The 24641-nt window shown below is 46.6% G+C and overlaps 1 protein-coding gene across 5 annotated transcripts in view; it reads right to left on the reverse strand.

The window, feature by feature from the left end:
* LOC138748245 (BRD4-interacting chromatin-remodeling complex-associated protein-like) overlaps positions 1–24641 on the reverse strand; it is a 142235-nt gene that overhangs the window by 63962 nt on the left and 53632 nt on the right. For 2 of the 5 annotated variants that reach the window (XM_069908081.1, XM_069908077.1), the window contains exon 1: positions 17091–17905. The exons of the other annotated variants lie outside the window; for them this stretch is intronic. The gene's annotated coding sequence lies outside the window, so the exon portion shown is untranslated. Of the gene's footprint in view, positions 1–17090; positions 17906–24641 lie in introns of those variants that run through there. 5 annotated transcript variants of the gene reach the window in all.

Genomic DNA, 24641 nt, shown 5'->3' on the forward strand with positions numbered 1-24641 from the left:
GGTCAGGGAGGAGTGTGGAAGAAACAGACTAAATATGACTGCTTCACAGAGAAGGGGGCCCGTAAACTTTGAGCAGAACTCCTAAGGGGGCCATCGCCAAAACAAAAAGGGCTGGTGTAAGGCATCCTGGGAAGGTTAAGAGCAAACAAAGTCTAACACTCCTGGAAATGTTGAGGCGGGGGATCTGAAGCCAGCTTTAGTCAAGTCTATTGTCAACCAATAGAACGAGCATAACCCGCTAAAACAGCGTTCTCTGGTGCTTGGTGCAAAACATGCAGACACACAACCAGACATAGCACACTTACAGACAGACAATACACATGCAGGACAAGTATTCATAATTAGACAAATAAAAAATAAATGATTTTCGTAAATACGAGAGTCTCGGAGGGTTAGCGTGAGCAGCTCCTTTGGTCATTCTCACTGCCTGTGGGAAGAAGCCTCAGCCTGGTGGTGCTGGCTCTGTTACTCCTGTATCTCTTCCCCAACAGGAGAAGCCGTGAAGGGGTCCTCCATGTGATGTTATGATTATGTTCAGTTGTGAGACAATGCCCAAGTTTCTAGATTTGCCAATGGTGACATCAGGTGACGAGGACAATGAAATACGTCTGGTTTCTCAAGGCCCGGACCGATGGGCCTTGACAATCGGCAGGGTGACTGAGAATGAGTGGAGAAAGGAGATAGAACAGCTAGCTTCAGACAATTATCCCAGTAGGTCACGGCAAAAGGGGAGGGGGGGTAGGGGTGGGAGGGAGACTCCAGTTATCCTCTCTGCCACTCTTGAGGTCCTGTGGATTTTGGGTCATTTCATAAACTGAAGGCTAGAGAGATAGAGGGAGGAATTCCATAGCTCAGAGCCCAGGCAGCTGAAGGCAACAGTACAGTGATTAAATGCAGGGAACTAGAAAAGATCAGAGATCTCTCAAGGGCTGGAGTTGCCAGAGAAGGGGAAGGGCAGGCTGCAGAGTGTAGAAAATGAGGATTAAAATCAATTTACCATGTGCATACATTACAGATCTGGATCATCGCCCAAGGCAACTGAATTGTTATTCGGTTGGAATCAGGAACCTGTTAGGTGACATAGAAAAACGCAAACTCTACACAAATTAGTCAACATTCAGGAGAGGGGAGTCTTCACACACAGAGAGAAGGCAATGTGATGATGTTCAGTAGCGAGACCATTCCTGAGTTTCTAGATTTGCCAACGTCGCTGTCAGGTGACAAGGAAAAGGATATAGGCCTGGTTTCTCAGGCCCTTCCCTGGAATAGAGGAACAATTGGCTGAGAATGAACGGAGGAAGGAGACGGAGCTGCTCCAGTGGGCTAGCATGGACTAGATGGGCCAAACGGTCCAGGGTTCCTGTCTGAAGTGTGCATTTGGGGGAGGGGGAGTGCAGAGAGGGAGTAGGATGTGTGCAACAATCACTTCTTTTGAACCCAATAACACCGTTTGCTTTCATAACCACACACTTGCTTCCATGACTCCACAGAGTGTTATAAGTTCTTTGCCGCCCCCCCCCCCCCCATTCTGCTTTTTAAAAGCTTGCACCATTCAGGATTTGAATCTGACAAGGCAGGGAATCGGTGCATCAACTGCGTTGGAGACTTCAATTTCACTCAAATTGCTGGATCCTATTTAAACGTATAATTAACGTTAAAACCAAAACATCAGGAGTGCAGATTAAAACCATTTTGAAAACAGGGCTCCCTACAGAGAGGTGTTTGAACTTTATAGACCACATCCTCAATTACACGTCTCCTACCAGAAAAGCCCCCCCCCCCACACAAAACCATCCGAATCGAAGCAGTGACAAAGTCGGAGTCAAAGTTGGGTACAAAATCAGAATTTATTGTCATGAACGTGACAGAGACAGGGGAAGGCGACAGGGTAAGAAGTGGGAGGGGTGGGCTTAAACGAAAGCCAGGGACGTTGATGTTAATGCCATCCGGTTGCAGGGTGCCCAGATAGAAGATGAGGTGTTGCACCTCCAATTTGTGGGTGGTCTCAGTCTGACAGCACACGAGGCCACAGTCAGGCACGACAGTAAGGGAACGGGGCAGGGAGTTGAAATGGGTGACCACTGGGAGATCCCCGCTGTTGCGACGGGCAGAGCCAAGGTGCCCAACGATGCGATCTCCTAGCCTGCGCCCAGTATCTCCGATGTAAGAGGACCGCAATGGGAGCCCTACGCCACAACAGCACAGATCTCTCAGTGGCCACCCATTTCAATTCCCTATCCCGTTCCCTTGCTAGCATGTCTGCTAGACTGAGAGCACCTGCAATTTGGAGGAACAACCCTTCACCTTCTGACAGGGCACCCTCCAACAAGATGGCTCTGGCTTTCATTAAAACCACCCCCCCCACTTCACTTCTTCCCACAGCTCTTGTCTCTCCTCTCTTTTCTGTCTCCTTTCGCATAGATGTAATCAATTTTTACCTCTCCCCTTATCATATCCAATTAACACCTGTCTGTACATTCACTGTGGTTTTGTCCCAATGTGAGACCTTTTTGGGTGGGCTATACGTAACTTTTTGGAACAAGTTACAGTCCACAAAGCCCCAATTTATATATTTTTTAAAATTCGGAAATATTAAAGGTATAAATCCTAAATTGAAACAAACAATTTATCAATTGAAATTTGTTAAATTAGCATAACTATTTAGCAAGAAAACATATTAAAATTACTTGGAAATCGGATACATCTATAACTCTGCCAAGGTGGCACGCTGAAATTCAGTTGTATTCCTTTAGCAAAAATTATTTATAATTTTGGAAATAAATGTTTCTACAAATTTGGTACCCATACTCTCAAATAATGGGATTAAATTTCACAAATAAGTATATCCCTTAGCTTTGTGGGATTCTCCCCTGATGGTGTGTACTGGACGCCATCTCTCTCTTCAATCCAAAGATCTTTTTCCTTTTTATACCTATAAAGTATTTATTTTTTTTCAGTTTGCATTTTTTTTGAGGGGGTGGTTGGGTGGGAAGGAGGGGAGGAAAAACATCATGTGTGCAATCAATTTGTTCTTGTTTGATATCTGTAGTATTATAATAATTGTAGTTACTGCAAGTATGGAATATTAAATAAAATATTTTTAAAAACAACTGCATGTATTCTGAGATTTCCTGTCTTTTTGATCGTCTGCTTATTTGTTGAAGAAGGGCTCAGGCCCAAAATGTCGGCAATATATTTTTGTCTCCTTCGGACGCTGAAAGACTGGCTGAGATCCTCCAGCATTTTGGTGAGCTTAGCGAGAGACACAGCAAGTCCTGTTGTACGGGTCTTCCAGACTGGATGACCGAGGTACTGACCGGCCTCTCACCAGAAGTGGGCTCCTGGGACAGTGGGGATCGTGAGAAGAAGCTGAGATGGGCCGTGTGCCCCATGCCGCGAGGTGAGAATGGCTCTGAGGGATTAATTCTCCTCTACGCTCCAATCCCGAATGTCCTCGCACCCACCTCCTCCGGTTAGTCCTCTCACCACTGAGTCAGACAGCCCAGGAACAGGCCCTTTGGCCCAGCAGCTCCATGCTGTCCACTGCACCTCCTGCACACCCTTGACCTGCCATGCCCTGGCAAGTCTAGATGCTTTTGAAATGTCTCTGCCTCCAGAATGCTCTCCACGCTCGAACCAGCCTCTCCCCTAAGACTCCCTCCAAATACCGACCTGCCCCATTTCTCGTACATGCACAAGGATTTTGTTTAAAAAAAAAACAACTTTCCCCTCATATTCCACTCTCCCCATTGCTCCCTCAAAATCCTCTGCTCTGGAGAAAATAGAGCCAGTATCTCCTCAGAAACACTCCAGCCCAGAAAACATCCTGGTGGAATCTCTGCTGTTGTGCAAGCCAACCCGTTACTGCCACCAATAACAGAAATCTACACTGAGAAACCATTCAGCCCATCCTGTCCCTGTTGGGCCTGAAGGCTCTTCCAAGTGCCAAGCAGGATAGTTTCGACAAGGACATAAAACATGAAGGTCTGCAGACACCTGGATTGAAGTATTGGTTGTACCTTTCTTATCTGGCAACTCCCAAGGTCCTGCACGTTTGAATCTGCTGCCGTTAGTCAGCACGGGAACTGAACCCCGGTTCCTGATCGATAGCACTGTGAAGGTTAAATCTGCCACAATTGGGACCGTGGTTCGAGTCCCGTGCTGTCTGCAAGGAGTTTGTACTGAAGTCCTGATCTCTGGCACCGTAAAGGTTGAATCTGCTACGATCTGAACCAGGGTTCGAGTCCTGTGCTGTCTATAAAGTTTGTACTAATGGCGGCAGATTCAACCTTTACAGCACCAGTGATTGGGAACAGGGTTGGTGGGTGGAGGAAAAGAGTTCCCTTAGGGGCCAATTTCTGTTTTCCGGCATTTTATGTGGTCCAGCAAAGGCCGGGTCCCGACGATGCCAGATTAAAGAGGTTAAACCTATAGACGGAACGCTGGAGAAACTAAGCAGGTCAAGTAGTGTCCTTTACTAGCAAAGATAAAGATAGATAATAAAGGGCTCAAGCCAGAAACGTCGGTTAAGGTATGAGCAAAATGTAGGCCGGTGCCCGAACAAATTGGTACGGGGGAGGGGCAAGGGGAGGAGCACAGGCAGGAGATAATAGGTGGATAAAGGAGGGAGGGCACAGCAGCAAACAGTGGGGGGGGGGGAGGGGGGATGGCTCTATGAATGGAGAGGGAAGTGGGTGGAGAGGTGAAGGAAAGAAGACAGAGGGATGAAGAGAGAGGAAGAACTGGGAGCTGAAACCAGAGAAGTCGGTGTTAATGTCATCTGGCTAGAGAGTGCAGAGAATGCATTTTAAAAAAAGTTTGACAATGGAGATTTTTACCCAGAAACTGGAATTATTCCGAAATTTCTTTTTAGCATACTTACCTCCGGTGTGTCCCAATGTGGCCGTTTATGCAAGGGCCCTTTCTGGGCACTTTTATACACCCTTCCTGTGTTGCGGAGTTTGTCAGATTCAGCGTCGTGATTCATTAGGAACATTTCTGACGGAGCGGCTGCGGTTAATATACATTGCAGCTGCTCTGAAAAATGTGTAGGGGTACAAGTGGAAAAATGACACGATGAAATTTGCACTAAAATAATTGTGTCCCAACATTTTTCCCACTGCCACCAACCGGAGCAGATATTTTCCGCCGTTCAGTGGATGTGCAAAAGTGCCTATTGTAAAGGCTTCTGCCTCCACCACTCAACGGGTCACGAGTCTAATTGTTCGTCTGGTTCTGGTTGTGGTAAAACCCACGGAGAACCATGGAGTGAGCCCTGCTCAAACTGTATCCTCTGGTTAAAAACAAACAAGCTCCACCTAAATTATTTCTGCACACCAGAGCCAGAAATTCGTGAGGAAAATCCCTTCAGGCAGTTCTGAAAATGCCAAAATTAAACTCGGACAGATGTAGGCAGGGAGAGCAGAAAGTCATTCAACTCTGGCGTTGGCTTCCCGGAGAGACGACTAGGCAAAGCTGTCAGACCCAGAGGGAAACTGAGGGAGTGCTGCGTTCAGGCTACCTGCCCTCTCAAACAGATGTTACAGTTAGCACAGATGAGTCTCCAAGGAGCAAACAAATCTGGGGTGTGACAGTAGATAGATAGGTTTTTGGGAGATATATTTGGGCAGGGTTTTTAGTGTAGGTCACATACAAACACTTTAAAAACAGATCTTCTTTAAAATACTGGAGCTCTGCTCATGCTAGACATAATGTGGCCAACAACCTAAGCAAAAGCTTTGAAGAGTGTGCAAGAGACTTCACTAATGGATTGTTGTTTACAAAAGGCAATACAGATGAGGAGCCGCATTCTGTCTGGAGGGGAGCTTGCTGTTCTAAGAGGGTCGTGCAGTTTTGCTAGCAGAGAGAGTCAAACAGGCTTTCTCTTTGTGAGAGAGAGAGAGAGAGAAAGAGAGTACAGTTTTACAGTCAGCAGGAACAGCTGGGACTGGAACAGGACAAGCTGGAAAGTTTGTGGAAAACCCCATTTTGGAAGACGGGTTGTGAGTGCTTAGTTCAGCCTGGCCAAAGCCCTTGTGGTTCATGCAAGAGAAGAGGACTGGGCGTCTAATGTTTCACTTGGAATAAGGGAAACAAAAAGGCACTCTGTGGTGACCTGAAAGAAAGAGGTCATCATCTGGAGAACGCTGAGGGGGAAAGCTTCTTCAGCAAGACACTGAAGTGGCTGGTTAAAAAAAGGAATCAGTTGTGGGTGTCAATGTACAATGAATCTCTCTCTGAAAACCGATAAGAACCTTCCTGAGCGGTAACCATTCTTTTTCCTTTTTCAGCGGTTACTTTCACGCACCAAAGCCTGGAGAACTTTATAAATGTTAAATTCTGTGCACAGTCTAAGAATTGCCTGCAACCAGTGAACTTGGAGGAATGAGAAGTGAGATTGGACTGTGAATCCAAGAACTTTTCTGAACTTATACACACATTACACATACGTGCGCTTAGAATTAGAAGGGGGTTAAGTTAGGTTAGTTAAGTCAATAGTGAAAAGTTAAAGCGTGGTTCTGTTTTCATGTTTAAAGATAATTAAAGGCAACTTTTGTTTAAGTAACCATTTGCCTTGGTGAATATCTATTACTGCTGGGTTTTGGGGTTCTCTGGGCTCGTAACAGGGGGAAGAAGGGGAGGGAATGGATCTAATGTTAGGATTCAATTTATTATCATCATTGAAATAAAATATAATTACATCAAATTGCTTTTCCCTGGCATAAAGACAGATTCGCCTTTGGCAGAAACTGCCTGAAGCACCTCTTACAGTCAGAGAAAGAGAAGCAAAAGGGAGTCCCATCCCCCGCCACCCCCCCACCCCCCCCCCACCAAGAGTCACTGAGTGTCCGCAGATTCGCCTCCAGAGCCACATGGAGTCCAGTCCAAACCGTATGCAACCCGAGCTCCTACACGATCAGGGACCTGTTAATCGCAGCAGACGGAACTAACGAAACAATCTCTCATTTTACATCTTGGGAATAGTCAAAGTTCACAGAATAGTACAGCAACAGAATAGTACAGCAACAGGGAAAGGAGCTTCAGCCCACACGTCCGTGCTGAACGTTATGTCTGAATCGAATTAAAACTGCTGCTTGCGCCTGATACATATGCCTCTATGTGACAAATCTAGGTCTATTAAATCCCTGGCAGCCCATTCCAGGCACCCACCATTCGGAGTAAGAAGAATTAGCCCACACATCTCCCTTAAATTCCACACACACCCACATCCTCTAGTGGAGGGGTGGCTAAATAGTGACTCACGAGCAACATGCAGGCTCATTGACATATAACACGCGGCTCGCAGAACTGAGACAGGAATCGTACGGGCCGGTGCTCACAATGGTAGTGGCTTGCGATTGAAAATATTTGGTATGTATACAGAATATACACTTGTAATAATCCTTTCTCTTTGGCGCCGGCCGCCTGCCTCCCCAAGCTCCTGACACCAAACTCTGACTCTCCACCCGGTCCCAACCACCCGCCTGCCCATCCGAACTCCCGAACTCGGACTTACCACCCGGTCCCAGCCACCCGCCTGCCCATCCGAGCTCCTGACGTCCCGAACTCGGACTTGCCACCCGCCCGCCCATCCGAGCTCCCAACTCCCTGAATGTGGCAGGTTTTTACTGCAGTCAAAAGCAGAATGTGTGTAAGAGCCTGCAAAATTCGACTATTACACGAGTAAATACAGTATGTGTACTTCTTGACTATTGAAACTAATAGAAATTAGCAGTTTAAAAACTAGATAAATAAATATAATGTAATGAATATAATGTACATCTATTTTGCAACATTTAGATAAAATTTCTGTTAGGTAAAAATATGTATGTAATATTTTTTCAAATCTTGTGGCTCTCAAACATCTGAAGTTTATCGTACGTGGTTCTTACATTACATCCCCTGCTCTCATGTGGGACGCTTTTAGCCTGGAGAGAAGATTTTGACTGCTCTTGATCAATGCCTCGTGATTTTTTTTTTAAACCACTATTTAGTCTACCTTCGACTAAACTTTTCAAGGGCGGCCCGCTTGGCGCAATGCTGTTACAGCGCCAGCATTCGGGACCCGGGTGCAAATCCCATGCACTCTGTAAGGAGTTTGCACGTTCTCCCCGGGCTCTGGATTCCTCCCATCCTTCAAAACGTACCAGGGGTGGAAGTCGATTGGGGTGGCACGGGCTCGTGGGCTGTAAGGGCCTGTTACCCTGCTGTATGTCCAAATTCAATTTAACTTCAGAGGACAGGATAACCTTATTGGACAACCAATCTCGGGCAGTATTTCTCACTATGGTCTGCAGACTACTGGCGGCCTGTGGCTTTCTTATAGACAGCAATGATTGATATTACCAAGGTTACAAAGTAATACGTAAAACAAGGTTTAAACATGAAGATTAAAAAAAAATTCTCAAAACATTTTCCCACCAAGACCAAAAATCCGAGTGTGGGAAGGGGTCTGTGCTAGCCAAGCACCTCCCCCCACCACCCCGATTAGTCCCCTCCAGCGGACCATGGGGATATCAATGGTGGTCCGTGTTGAAGGGTTTCTTGACATCTGTGGGTTACAAAAAAAGTCAGGTAAGGTTTAGAAAAGGTTTGGTGAGGTCATATTTGAACTATTGTGGGCAGTTCTGGTCTCCAAACTGCAAGAAAGATATCAATAAGATTGATAAAGTGCAGAAGATTTACTAGAATACTCAGATCAGACTATAGAGTGTTACGCATAAAACAGAAATGTAATACGACACAAAAATGCCTTTCGTCTGCCGTAAGGCAGTCTTGAGGAACTGATTTGCAGGGAAAGGTTAAACAGGTTAGGAGCTTATTCCCTGGAGCGTTGAAGAATGAGGGGAGATTTGTCAGAGGCATTTAAAATTATGAGGGGGATAGATAGAGTAGGTTTTCTTCCCCACTGAGGTAAGATGAGAGAAGAACGAGATGATATGGGTGAAGGGAACACTAGGGGAACCATGCAGAGAGGGTAGGAGTGTGCAGGGGGCTTCCAGCTGAAATGGTGAATTTAAACATTTTTAAATATTTGGTTACGGGTGAGGTAGGGAATGCTATAGACTGGATGCAGGTCAATGGGACGTGGCAGATTAATATTTTGGCAAAGACTAGATGGGCTGAAGAGCCTGTTTCTGTGCTGTAGTGTTCTATGAATTTTCACTTTAGAGCAGCTATTCCAGTAGTTTTCAACCTTTTTCTTTCCACTCACATCCCACTTTAAGTAATCCTTATGCCATTGGTGCTCTGTGATTAGTAAGGGGTTATACTTAAGGTGGGATGTGGGCGGAAAGAAAAAGTTTGAAAACCACTGTTTCAATCATCCCCAATTGACTCGTTATGTGCACGGTTTCAGAACTCCAAAGGAAATGGGTCAATGACAATTTTTCTCAAGCAAAATATCTCAGTAACAATTGGGTCTAGAGCTGTGGTTCTCAACCTTCCCTTCCCACTCACATCCCACATTATATTTGCAGCAGACCAAATACCAAGAGAGATTTGTGTTTGTTGTATGCATGTGTTGGGTGGAGTTGGTGGGGGGGGGGGGGGGGGTACTAGGCCTGGGAGCCAAGTGGGTGGCAGCCTGAAAACGTTTTCGGAACCACTGCTGTAAAGTTCTCTCTCCGCAGAGGGTTGTGAGTACCGGAGAGCTGTTGCGTCTGGTGCGATTGTATCCCTGTTCCAACTTCTCTCGGTGCGTGCATAAGATCACGAGCCCCATTCACACCAGCACTTTGTCCCAGTAATTAACGGCTAATATACTGGTTAACCTGTCAGTGTGAATTCTCACAAATCGGCACGCAGGCATCAGATCACCCCCCACCCCCCCCCCCCCCCCGCCCGGGATGGGTAGGGTGTATCATCCTCGGGGGCGATTGGACGCCTGCATGCCGATGAGCCCAGTGTAAAAGGGACATGGACGATCCAGGGACATTTGACAACAAAATTTAAGCGTAAAGAGAAACATAAAATTATGAAGCCAATAAAAAAATCGGCCCACAATTTATAAAGACTGTGGGGAAAGTCAGAGAGCGAGAAAGAGAGTGAGAGAGCGATGGCGTACCTGCCCTCCCAGAATTCCGTGCAGCAGCGAAATGAGTGTCAGTGCTATGTGCATACAGCCCTTTCTCTGCTGCATGGAATTCTAGGAGGGGCAGGTCTGTCATCGCTATCTCTGCGACTTTTCCACGGTCTTTATAAATTGTGCGCCTATGTATTTTCATTGCTGCTACCACTTACCCCACAGTTCTTCATAAATTTATAAAAGGTTTATCAAGGTCAGCACAACAGGGGCTGAAGGGCTCATATTATGCTGTACAAAATGTTATAATTAGGCACAATTAATTTTGTTTAAATACAAGATCATTCTGATGCGCCACTCAGACGTCACCGGGGAAGGATAGGCGCCCCTCTCCCCAGGGATGTCTAGTGGTGAGCATGAAAGGACTTAGAGGTCTGGTTAACCGTGGTCCAGTGTGAACGGCAACATCGGCTTCTTTAACTGGGTCATTGAGTTTACAGGTTAGCCAGTGTTGAAAGAGCTACTGTTTTAACCAGCCTACATTCTGCCTTGGTGTTCTTGAGATCTGTTGAAGTTGTTTTTCTCTCACATAACAACCACACAGTCACAGCGTGCAACACCAAACGGATCAAGCTCACACACCATTATCCAAATGGAGTTAAGTTCACATTGGCTCAAAACAAGCTCTAAACCACAAGTTTCTCAATTAGCACAATCTTACCACCAGTCAGATCCCAGGAATCAAACACCAATCAGCCTTTAAAGTGGCAAGCGTAAAAGCAAAAATCAGCTCAATGCTGGCATCAGATGACATCATCTCATGCCGGAGATTGACGGCCTCGACCCCTAGAACAATCCCCGGCGTCTTCAGACGCCGGTGTTGAGATCAGGCAAGTATGAAACGAGCAGCAACATTGCAGGCCCTTCTTATTAAAGGTAGAGCAGACCAAATGCCAGGGATAGACCCTTGCTAGTGTGAAAGCTTTCAGTGTCCCAGTTAGGAGTGGTCTAGTGTGAAAGGCCAAACCCCCATTCCTATTCTGGGCCTCGGGATGGCCGATTAGTGGGATGCAAGTGTGAAAGGGGCTAGTTGATGTCAAACACTAGAGAGATGGGAGATGAATGGGCCGCAAAAGTCTCATCCTGAGAACTCGGGCGGGCGGGGGGGAGAGAGACGGCAACGCGACTCGGGCGGGCAGGGGAGAGAGACGGCAGCACATCTCGGGCGGGCAGGGGGAGAGAGACGGCAGCGTGACTTGGGTGGGGTGGGAGGGGAGGAGAGAGAGACGCCAGCGCGACTGGAAGGGGGTGGATACAGCAGCACAATTCAGGTGGGCTGAAATATGGGGCAGCTGGGTTTTGTTCTGAAATCTGGAAAAATCCAAAATTCGGAACACACTGTCCCCCACGGGTTCCGGATCAAGGATTGCGTACCTGTAGTGGCCTCCTTTACTCATACCTTGAGGAAGGGCTCAGGCACGAAATGTCAGTTATGCATCTTTACCTCCTACAGACGCTGCAAGACCAACTGAGTTGCTCCAGCCTTTCAGTGCTATAACTGCTCTGACAAGTCTGTTGCATTCAGACCCACACAATATAGCAAGACACCTTGATCCTTACAAACTCAAAGCCCTGTTAAATCATCTTTGCCTGGATCTGATTGAGCCATTTTAATGAAAAGCAAGCTACGGTGGACGGAGTGTGGGGGATTGCCTCAAGATGAAAGGAATGGAACTGATCTTCTAAAATGAAAGCAGACGCATTCCAACACAACTTTTCACAGCTTCAGGGTCACCTTAAAGCGCAGCACAGCCAACGTCGCTGGTCACTGTTGAAATACAGGAAACTCAGCAGCCAATTTGCACACAGCAAATCCTCACAGACAATAGATCAGCTGAGCAACAACTTATCAGCCTCAGGACACGGCAGAAAACTCCCCTGCTTTTGAATAAGGCTGCGTAATTGTTTTCCGGCGGCATTACAGTGTAAATATTGCTCATCGGTTACATTTTTAAAAATAAATTTTAAAATTAGTGCAAAAGAGAAAGCGAGGCAGTGTTTGTGGCTCGTTGTCCGTTCAGGAATCTGAATGGCAGAGGGGAAGAAGCAGTCCTTGTGCCGCTGGTTGTTGGTCTTCAGGCTCCTGGACCTCCTTCTCGATGGTTAGCAGAGTGAAGAGGGCAAAACACAGAATTGCTGGGGTAACTCAACCAGTCTCGCAGAGTCTATAAGAGGTAAAGATTACCGATGTTTTGGGCCTGAGCCTTTCCTCAAGATGCTGCTTTACTTACGGAGGTTTGACTGATAATGCTTCAAAGTACAACAGTGATAAGCATTCAAATGAAAATACCTGTACGCAGTCACTTAATACATTTCACAATTCGCTGCATGGTGGAGTGATTGCTGCTATTGCAATATTGCAGTGTGCTGGGAGAGAGCGGTTGTACAGACCGGAGACGTGGGCTGTTGGCCCGAGAGTCGCAACTGAATGTTTATTCAAACTTCGCGTGCTCACTTATTAGGCCGGCAGTCGGACCGCGCGCATGTCCCGCCGACACAAGAGCGCACGCCCACGTCTGTTCCAGAGCAGAAGAGACTGATGCGCATCGCCACCTTTATCGCGACCGCCCCGCTGACTACGCATAACAAGCAGGGCCGGTTCGTCACAGCATAGTTGTGCCTCACTACAATATTTTCTGATTAAAATTCCACCCCCCACCCCCCCAGTGTAGAATAAAAGGTATTCAACATTTAATTATAAAACAGGCTTGGTTTTAGATAAATTTGCCCAGCTGTAGGCTAAGGTAAGTGGTCTGAGCAGGTTTAAGGTAGGCTAGGCTATGATATTCGGAGGTGTGGTACTGCAAAAAAAATAAGCTGGAGAAACTCAGCAGGTCAAGCAGTATCCTTTATAGAGCCAAGATAAATATACATAACCCAACATTTTAGCCCTTCATCAAGGTGTATATTCTTTATTGACTCAATTTTTCCACTTATGATGGGTTTAGAGAGAGAGGGAATGTATACACACGTACATACAAATATATATGAATCAGAATTTATTGACATTAAATTCGGTTTGGCAGCAGAATCACAGGGCAAACATTCATATTATAACCATCTTACAACATTACTATTAAAAATAAAAATAATAATCCATGCAAAGTAAGGCAGTGTCTTTGGTAAAACACAGGGTTCTGTTGACATCGTGGTTAAGTGAAAAAAAAACACACAAATGCAGGTCAATCCTACTGAGTTTCTCCAGCACTTGTGTATTTTTTTCACAAGGCCGTGCCTTTGCTTCATTGATTAATCAGGAATCTGATGGCGGAGGGGAAGAAGCTGTCCTTGTGCCGCTGAGTGCTTGTCTTCAGGCTCCTGTACCTTTTTTCTGACGGTAGCTGACTTTGCCAGTTTTATTCTTAGCGTTTTGCTTGAAAGAATGCAAATGATTAAATTCTGTCTAACTTTTTTAATATAAAGGCTCTGAATTGTAGGTAAGATGTACGGAAGGTGTATGGAACCTTGGTTTTCAAGAGATATTGAGACCCTGGTTAAGAAAAAGAAGAACAGGACGCACAAAATCAGTGAACCGGTGTGGACTCGAAAGGCCAAGATGGGCTGTTTCCGCTCCGTAAATGGTTATATGGTTATATGGTTATGGAAGCTACATTGACCACCAAACCGTGCATCTTGGCGCCTCAGTTCGGCGGGCAGCAACCTCCTTTGAAGAAGACCGCAGAGCCCACCTCACTGACAAAAGACAAAGGAGGAAAAACCCAACACCCAACCCCAACCAACCAATTTTCCCCTGCAACCGCTGCAACCATGTCTGCCTGTCCCGCATTGGACTTGTCAGCCACAAACGAGCCTGCAGCTGACGTGGACATTTACCCCTCCATAAATCTTCGTCCGCATAGCCAAGCCAAAGAGAAAGAGCTGAGTGAAGAAGGCCTGGCCTGGGTGGTGGTGGTCTTTGAGGATAGAGGCTGCTTTTTTAAGACACCGCCTCATGTAGATGTCCTCGATGGAGTGAAGTCTGGTGACCGTGATGTCACAGGCCGAGTTAACCACCCTCTGGATTTTATTCTTGTCCTGAGAGTTGGCGCCTCCATACCAGGCAGTGATGCCACCAGACAGAGCACTCTCCACAGTCCATCTGTAGAATTTTACGATAGTCTTCAGTGACATACTGTGTGTATATATGCAGAATACAGGGTAAGGAGGTGGGTTGTCGGGGATGGGTGTTTTAACAGAAATTGCAGAGGTTGATATTAATGCTATCTGATTGCAGGGCACCCAGACCCAAGATGAGGTGTTGTTCCTCCAATTTGCAGGTCTGGCATGGACAGGCATGTCAGCAAGGGAATAAAATGGCAGTGTGAAGAGGGCCTGGGTGGTGGGGGCCCTTGAGGATAGACACTACTTTCTTAAGGGACCACCTCTTGTAGATGTCCTCGAGACTGGTGCCCATGACGGCACTGGCCAAGTTCACAACTCTCTATAGCCTCTTCCTTTCCTGTGCATGGGCACGTCCAAAAGCAGCTCTCCCAACAACGTAGTACTCCCTGCACCAAACTGGTTTTTGAGCTCGAATCTCTGGATTGGATGGTGAAAATGTGTCCTTTCAGGGGAACAGCAAGCTCTCATTGCCACAGATGGGAGAAGACAGCATACCCAAACAACTGACCCAGTGGTACCCTGCAGCTAGGCAGGGATTTCTGCCCCAGTACCTAACATTAATAAACAAGCACATTGGTGATGAGTATGTCATATGCAGAAGTTCAGGTGCCATTGAAATTCTTCCTTGCTACAGTTAAACAGGAATGCAAGAGACATCAACTATAAAAGAACATTAAATGACCTCAATAGGTCAAGTCCAAAAAAGAGATAATACAGTAAGAACCCCAGTATCTGGCCCCTATGGAGATTGGTGGATGCTAGTTAAGTGAATTTTCCAGTTGCTTGAGATTGGATGTTGTACGATGGGCGAACTAACGCGATACTGCCAATTTTTTAAAAAAAATCTTATTTATTTTCTGCGATTTTTTTTTTGTCGGTGGCTGGAGGCCAACAGTTGCTTGATAACAGAGGTTTCACTGTCAATATTTGAGAATTCAACCGCATGCCAAATCTCCATAGACTTCTTCAGAAGTCAGGCATGCGAGTGAAGTCAAAAAAGAGGAAAAGAGCCGAGTGCTTGCGCGAGGCATACGGCCGGGTTCAAGGGGATGCAGAGCCCCTTGCGGGGGTGGGGGGGGCGTACCCCCATTTGGAAAATTTTTGAAAATGTACACACAAAATTGTCAGTTTCAAGTCATTCAAAAACTCGTTCTTTTAAACAAAATCAATTGTATTTTTTTGTAACAGTGAGCACAGTATTATGAGACAGACACTACCATCTGTTCCCAGACTCCAAGCCCCTCCACATTACCAGGCAGTACCTGCTTGACCTAAGCTCAAACCAGAGTGTCTGCTTCTCCTGACCCCAAGCAGTACATGCCCATAACTAGCACCTAGCATGCCAAGCAGCGCCCTTGTCCATTTTGCATCCAATCCCCAAGTAGTAACTACTGCCCTGCACCAAATCCTCACTCAGTAGGCAGCTGTCCAATCTGCACCCAATCTCCAGACAGATCCCTGCCCAACCTGTCCTCAGACACTTGGTAGAGCCCTGCCCAACCTGTCCTCAGTCACCTGGTAGAGGCCTGTACAACCTGTCCTCAGTCACCCGGTAGAGGCCTGTCCAACCTGTCCTCAGTCACCTGGTAGAGGCCTGTCCAACCTGTTCTCAGTCACCCAGTAGAGGCCTGTCCAACCTGTTCTCAGTCACCCAGTAGAGGCCTGCCCAACCTGTCCTCAGTTACCCAGCAGAGCCCTGCCCAACCTGTCCTCAGTTACCCGGCAGAGCTCTTCCCAACATGTCCTCAGTCACCAGGAAGAGCCTTGCTCCAATCTGTAACCGTGTATTTGCACTGATGTTCATTACTCAAAGTTTTTCTTCAGCTAACCTTAAAAACAATTAGTCTTTCCCAATCGTTTGTTCACACGTGGTTTTCCAGATATAGGTAAAAACACAAGGGAGTGCTCCTGGCTTAAACGACATCAGAAACTATTTGCAACCGAGGGGGGAGAGCCTGGGGATGCGCTGCCACTGTTACACCGCAGGAAACATCTAGCACTGCACGAAACGAGCAGAGGGAGTCAGAGCAGGCCGGTAGGGCCCTGATAAAATGCAGAGGTGGATTTTTAAAACACGTAACTGGATTTAAAAAAACACGTAAATCCATGGGAACTTCATATGCCCGGAAGTAGAGGCGGTGGTGTGCCCTTCACTCCAGTGGTTTCGAGGTGCTGACTCCAGGAAAGGACTTCTGAATTATGGAGTCCCAGGAACTTGAAGGTACTAACCCTCACCACCACCATCCTGTGATGCATGGTTCCTCACCCTCCCCTTTGTAAAATCCAAAATAGGTTAATTGAGCAAGATTTTTAAATCTTTAAAAAATAAATTTAGACATACATCACTGTAACAGGCCAATTCAGCCCTACGAGTGCGTGCCACCCAATTTACTCCCCATTAACCTACATCCCGGTAAGTTTTTGAAGGGTGGGAGGAAACCGGAGCCCCCAAAGAAACCCCACAAGGACACAGGAAGAACTTAGAAACTCATTAGAGAGGGCATGGGATTTGAACCCCCATCCTGATCACCGGTGCTGTAAAGGTGTGGCGCTGACCGCTACGCCAACCGTGCTGCTCAAGACTGTCAATCATGGGGGTTAGGGGACGTGCACAATTATCTTCCCATTCAAAGTAAGCATCAAAGGACTCCGGCTCCTTTGAGAGACATGCATCATAGGTAGCGATAGTGCCTCATGTCGTCTTGTCGGGTGCGGGTGTGATGGCATGCAACCGCCTGCCACGGCTGTCACGCCTGGGACTCCAGCTTGGTTTAGCCGCTTTCAGGTGACCAGAATACCTGACTGTAAAGCTGCCTATTCTACCCCGGTGTGGCTGTCGGGTGGGCACCTGAAAGTGGAGAACCCAGCCAGGAGGAGCACTTACCTAACCCTCTTCCTGTAAGTATATTCTCCGGCTTGAATCCCCCATTGCACCTGAAAGCAGCAGTGGGACCACGGCCACAGTCCACAGGAGCCAGCGTTCGCTCGGATGTGGCTCTCCTTCAGCCAGCCCGTTCAGGAGACAGAAAGGCGTCTTCTCCGTCCTAGCTGCACTCCCCCAGCCGCATCTGCCGGTGCATTATCTGCGTACGAGCACCTGAAAGCGGCTTCAGGAATGATCTCTCGACGTTGGTGTTGACCTTCTGGAGGATGTACGCATCCGAACACCCCAGATCGCATCTTGGTTCATCCGTGGCTCCTGGCTAGGGAGTGCTCAGATAGTCTCAGCAGGGACACCTTCATCCACGCTGATTGTCAGTAACAACTGTGGCACATTAGTTCAGGTGCACTGCTGAGTCCATGAGAATGACTAAGCCGCTCTTCCACCTCTCCAGAAAAACTCTGTATAGTCTTCTCCACCAGTTCAGTGCTTTTCTGTCTCTGCCTGTGCATTGCAAGGAGAAGCAGAGCCCATTGTGAGTTCCTTGTGCTCCAAAACACCGCCTTCCCTCAGTGAGGACATTTCACCGACTGCAGACAGCACCCTGAGATGTTCCAAGATCACAGAGAGCGCTACTCAAATGCTAGATTGTCCTCTCTTCCTCAAAGCAAGATAATAACCTTGCATGGGCGGCATGGTTAGAGTAGCAGTTAGTGCAATGTTGTTACAGCGCCAACAAACGAAACTGGGGTTCGAATGCCTGGAAGGTGTTTGTACATTCTCTCAGTGTCTGTGTGGGTTTTCCCCGGGGCTCTGCTTGCTTCCCACCCTCGAAAACTTACTGGGGGTTGAAGGTCAAGTGGGTGTAATTGGGCAGTAAGGGCTCATGGACCAAATTGGCTGTATGTCGAAATTAATTTTTATTTTAAAATTAAAACCGGAAGCTGGGCAGGAAGCTTGCTGACTGACACAGAACACACGCATCAAAACAGCAGCTGTCAGAATGAAAGGTTGGTGGTGGCAAAACAGGAAGGAGACGACAGTAGGAAGAGAGACAAATCGCAGGCAAGTGTGGTAAAATGCGAGATGGGTCCCACAGTGCAGGGTGCTGTGTCACCCAGTAGCAAGATACCAAGCAGGAGCAATGAACCCATTGGCCTGTCTGGCTGATACATCTTAAACCATCTATGTGTCCAAACTTGGCAGTTTTAAAAGCACAGGAATATTCAAGTCTGTGGAAGAGGTGCTAGCCCATCCCTTTCATCAATTCTCCACGGTATATTTTATACGATCAATAATATTATCAATTCCCTTTTGAAGGTCACAGTCACCCCCACGAATCAATCAGTGCTCTTGACCACTCAAGGTCGAACCTCAACACAAGCTGCCAGGGCTTCTCACAATTCTGTTCTACGCACTCTGATCAAGTCTGCGGCCAAGGGTTCCAGTCATTTCTCAAACAGTTTCACGATTTTGAAAGTGTCCATCCAATTTCCCCCAAACCTTCTCGGCTGCGAGTAGGACTTTGATGAGATTCAGTACGTCACTGAAGACTTCTACAGGTGTCCTGCGGAGAGCACTCTGACTGGTTGCATCGCTGTCTGCTAAGGAGGTGCCAATACTCAGGTCGGGGGGGGGGGGGGGGGGGGGGAGATGAAAAAAAAAACTCCAGAGGGTTGTTAACTCGGCCAGTGACAGCTCAAGCACCAGATTTCACTCCCTCGAGGACGTCTACAAGAAGCAGCATCTTAAGAAAGCATCTCAAGGATCCCCATCACCTCTCCACTCTAGTACAAGGCTACAGGATCCTGAAGATGAGCCTCAGCGGCACAGGCTTCTTTGCCTCTGCCATCAGATTCCTGAATGAACAATGAACTATTACCTTACTTTGAATTTTTCCTTAAATTTATCTTGTACGGTGGTTTATATAAATGTTTGCACTGTGATCCTGCTGCAAAACAACGAATTTTGTGATATGTTCATGACAATAAATTCTGACGGTTCAGAGAACTGAATAATCTCCAACTCCAGAATGAACACCCAGCTCCTCTAACCCAGGTATCCCTCACTGGCCAAGATTCCCAGTTCCACAAGATCAAGGAACAGAAGCATCGAGTCGGTTCTGTGACTCTACACCATGCTGAACTATGCTCACACCTAGTCCCAATTTCCCCATATCCCTTGATACCCTGACTAATGAGATGCCTATCCATTTCCTGTTTAAATACTCCCAGTGATCTGGCCTCCACTGCAGTGTTCCACAGATCCACGACCCTCCGACTGAAGAAGTTCTTCCTCCTCTCTGTTTTAATTGGATATAACTTCTAATTTTAAAACTGTGATCCCTTGTCCTTGATTCATCCACAAAGGGAAACATCTTATCCACATCCACTCTGTCGAAACCTTTCAATATTTCAAAGGTCTCTGAGATCCCCCTCATTCTCCTTTACTCCAATGAATACAACCCAAGAGCTGCCAAATGTTCCATGCCCTTGCATTTCAGGAATCATCCTAGTAAATCTCCTCTGCATCCTCTCCAACAACATCACACCCTTTCTAAGATAGGGGCCCAACATTGTACACAGTACTCCCCTTGAAATGAATGCTGGCATAGCATTCGCCTTCTTCACTACCAATCCCACCTGGGCATTAACTTTTAGATTTCTCTGCACAAGGAAGCCCAGGTCGCTTTGCACCTCCGAGGATTGAATGTTCTCCCCATCCAAATAGTATTCTGCCTGTTTATTTCCACTGCCAAAATGTAGAACTGAACACTTCTCAACATTGTACTTCACCTGCCATATTTTTGCCCTGTCTCCCAATCTGTCTATATCACTGCAATTTTACGGTTTCTTCCACACTTCCTGCTCTGCCACCTATCTTGGTGTCATCTGCAAATTTGGCCACAAAACCATTTCATTCCACAATCCAAATTGTTAATATAAATTGTAAACAGCAGCGGACCCAAGACCGACCCCTGCAGAACACTGCTTGCTACAGGCGTCCATCCTGAACGTGGTTCCTTAATTTCAACCCTTCCCATCAGCCAACTTTCTGTTCAGTCTAATAGTGTCCCTGTAATTCCATGGGCCCTCATCTTATTTTGCAGCCTAACACGTGGCACCTTATTGAAAGCCTTTTGAAAATCCAAATATACAACATTCTCAGCCTTCCCTTTGTCTATCCTTACCTGAGATTTCTTCAAAAAACTAATAGGCAAGATCTACCCTTTAAAAAACCATGCTGACTAGGAGCTATCCTGCCAGGTATTTAATAACCTCATCCTTGAGGATTGACTCTATTATCTTCCCTACCACCAACGTCAGACTCATAGGTCTATAGTTTCCTTTTTTTCCCCGTCTCCAACCTTTCTTAAACAGCGCAACCACATATTCAACCTTCCTATCCCCTGGAATCATTCTAAAATCTATAATCTTCTGGAAGATCATGACCAATGGGTCCACAGTCTCCAAAGCCACTTTCAGAAACCACAGGTCCACCTCATCCCTAACCAACTCCCATCAGAATTCAAGAACCAAAGACAAATTTAAAATATCCAATATTTATTCCTTAACCAATGTCATTAACAGGTGTTATCGGTTTATTTCATACTGTGGTTTGTGGGAAGTTCCTGTGCACAATTTACTGCTTGTTTTTCCCACAATTGTGACACCATTTCAAAACGTACCTTAAAAATCCAAAGGCAACGTAGAATGAAAGAGAAGTGAGGAGTGAGAAGGTTTAGATTATTCCAGAGGTCAGGACCGCAGGGTGATAAATTAACAAGGTGATTACCATATTTGACAGCATACAAGTCCGCCCCCCCTCCCCATTTCAGGAGGGAATATTAAGAAATTTTTTTAGTGAATAAATTTTTACCTCCTATGGATGCTGCGAGACTGGCCGAGTTCGTCTAGCGTTTCTGTGTGTGTTTTACTCTGAACCTTACAATGCCGCAGAGTGGGATTCCAGGGAAGTTACCCAGTGCTACACTAAATATCAACATAAGAGGCAAAAATTTCTCTGACTTGCTGTTCTAATTAAAAGGATTGCATTTGTGAAGCATCTTTTTAACTCTCAGGGGTAAAGACGGAAAGGCAAATTAAATTCAGCACAAAGTCACAATTCAATATTAGTTAGCAAGAATTTAGAAATAAGTGCAGTAAAAGTCCAAAATTCTGGATGCCAGAAATCTGGACTACCCGAGAATCTGAACTGGGTTTTTTTGTACTTTGTATTTAATTTACCCATTCGGCTCAACTTTAATCTTCTTACAGTTGTATGAGTGAGAGAGAGGGAGAGGGAGGGGGAGTGAGAGAGGGAGGGGGAGTGAGAGAGGGAGGGGGAGTGAGAGAGGGAGGGGGAGTGAGAGAGGGAGGGGGAGTGAGAGAGGGAGAGATTGAAGGTGGGAATGCCAAAGATCACAGCACAGCTTTTGCAAGCCCTGCCAATAATTGATTAGGGTGTGGGGGTCATTGAGAAGTGCAGAGCTTGGAAGTGTCACATTGGCAGGAAGGGGCGCAGCACTGAGGAATCTGGAAACACAAGGGTTTTTGTCTTTAACCTGGGGAAGAAGATGATCAACCACTCTCACAGAGTCCCTAGCAGACAAAGATATATTACCAGGGTTTCAAATTAAATTTTAAATTTAGACACAGAACGGTAACAGGCCCTTTCGGCCCATGAGTCCATGCTGCCCAATTAACTTACACCCCCGGTACGTTTCAAACAGTGGGAGGAAACTGGAACACCCAGAGAAAACCTGCACAGACACGGGGAGAATGTACAAACTCCTTACAGACAGCATGGGATTTGAACCCCGTTCCACATCACTGGCGCTGTAATGGCGTTGTGCTGACCACTACGCCAACCTGAAGAGTTCAGGCCCAAAGCGTCAGTAAAACATCTCCTATGAATGCTGCAAGACCAGCCGATTTCCTCCAGCAGGTCTCTGTGTGTTTTACTACAAATTGCTAACTCCAAGGCGGCGATTATTATCACCAAGTCCGCCACTGCTCGCACACTTCCAACAAACACTCCCGCTCCCCTCGCTCGGGACAGGAACTAGAATGAGAAGATGAGCATTGAGTGCAGGACCAGTCAAAGAACAGAGTGAGACTCAAAAATCAGCAATAAAAACACTCAGAAATGGTCTCACAGCATCCATTGGAGGTGAAGATACATTACCGACATTTAAGACCTAAGCCCTTCTTCAAGGAATATGCAAAGAACAAGAAGGCGCCAGAATAAAGACTGTAGACTGGTCGGATGAGGAGTCCAGACCAGCAAAAGGTGCTAAATGGATAATGATAGGAGATAAGGTGTTAATGCCATCTGGTTGGAGGGTGCCCAGACTGAAGATGAGGTTGTGGAACACCACAGCACACTACAGGCCCTTGGCCCTTATTTTTCTGACCGACTTATTCCTACCTTAAAAAAAAATCTAAACCCTTCCTGCCTCGTAACCCTCTATTTTTCTTTCATACATGGACCTGTCAAGAGTCCCCAATGTTCCAGCTTCCATCACCACCCCCTGGCAAGGCATTCCAGGCACCCACATCTCTCTGTGTTTAAAAAAAAACTTACCCCTGACGTCTCCCCTAAACTTTTGTCCCTTCACTTTGCACAGACGTCCCTTATTTGCTGTACCTGCCCTGTCCACCTTACTTTGTCCACACTCCAGCCCCTTTAATAGCTGCAGGACTTCCCAAAGTGCACCTCATCTCAAATGAGCCACACTCCAAGGTGTACATTAGTCAAAGTGAGAGGACTGGTTGATCTCTGCACAGCAAGTTCCCACAAACTGAAATTTAAAAAAAAATGTTCTACTGGGTGAAAAATAAATATTAACTCAGATGAGTCTGAAACAGCCCTAAGGAATCTCATCCACTCAGCTTGACAGATGAGGGCCGAGTTACCAGCCTTACCCTGCTATGCACTCACTCCCAGTGGGAATACCACCCTGGTGCTTCAGTTTGACTTGAAGCCAGAGCTTTCCATTTCTGAGGTGAGAACACCGAGCCTCATACCAATCTCTTTCGCGTTTTCCGAGAAAACACCAAAAGAACAGATTCCATCACTTAACCGACAAGCAGAGTGCAAATTTGAACCAAGGGCTAAGCCAATTACCACCTCGTGTCACAAGAGGCTGAAATCCCATGGGAATTAAACCAACACTGTGGCCCTTTCATTGGGTCCAAATTGCCATTTTATCACCCAGCTCCCATCCACATCCACACCCACACCAGGGGTCTGCGGGAGAATGGGGGAATAGGATCAAAACAACCAGATCAGAGGCAGAAGGAAAGTGGAACAGCTTGAAATGGGTGTTTCTGTGAAGGAAGGAAGGCTGCATTGGGTTCCACACCTGGTCCATTATTTTAAACATTTATAAATAATGATTTAAACTTAAGTGTGGAAAAAGGTTGGAAGATTACACAAGTGCCCATAGGAGCAAAACATGAAAGCCTGCAGACATGGTGCTTGAAGTTTTCAAAAACGTACCAGGATGTAATTTGGGCGGCACAGACTCGTAGGGGCGAACTGGTCTGTTACAGTCCTGTCTGTCTAATTTAATTTAAAAATTTTAAATCAAAACTCAACACTGGAGAAACTCAGCAGGTCAAAGGTAAAGATACAGAATTGACGTTTCAGGCTTGAGCCCTTCATCAAGGTACGAGGAAAATGAGGGCAGGCGCCTGAACAAAATGGTGGGGATGGAGGAGGGGCGGGGAGGAGGAGCATGGTCCCACAGGTAGGAGAAAATAGATGGATAAGGGAGGGAGGGCCCACCAGCAAACAGAGGGAGGGGGGATGGCTCTGTGAATGGAGAAGGGAAGGGGGGTGGAGAGCTGGAGGAAAGGAGACCGAGGAGTGGGGGAGAACCGGGAGTGGACTCACAGAAACCGAGAAAGTCGATGTCAAATACCATCTGGTTGGAGAGCGCCCAGACGGAAAGCCAAGTGTTGCTCCTCCAATTTGAGGGTGGTCTTGGAAGGACAGTCTACAAGGCCCTGAACAGACACGTCAGCGTGGGAGTGGAGTGAGAAATTGAAGTGGTCAGCCACCGGGAGATCCCCGTCACTGATTCGGATGGAGCGAAGGTGCTCAGTGAAGCGACCTCTGAGTCTGCGTGAAGAGAAGGCCATGGAGTTGACACAGAGAGGATAGCTATGGACTGCAAAAGGATACAAGTCACAAGAGTGGCAGAGCTCCAGTGACCTGGGTTCAATTCTGACCTCGGATGCTGTGTGCAGGGAGCTCCTACTTTCTCCGCGAATTTACCCTTGGTTCTTTGACTTTCTCCCAAATCCCAATGACGCACTGTGGGCTTTCTCTTACCCTTGGTTCTTTGACTTTCTCCCAAATCCCAATGATGTGTGGGCTTTCTCCGTGAATTTACCCTTGGTTCTTTGACTTTCTCCCAAATCCCAATGACGTGTGGGCTTTCTCTGTGAATTTACCCTTGGTTCTTTGACATTCTCCAAAATCCCAATGACGTGGAGGCTTTCTCCGTTAATTTACCCTTGGTTCTTTGACTTTCTCCCAAATCCC

This window comes from Narcine bancroftii, chromosome 13 (assembly GCF_036971445.1).
Source record: "Narcine bancroftii isolate sNarBan1 chromosome 13, sNarBan1.hap1, whole genome shotgun sequence".
Lineage (NCBI taxonomy): Eukaryota > Metazoa > Chordata > Chondrichthyes > Torpediniformes > Narcinidae > Narcine > Narcine bancroftii.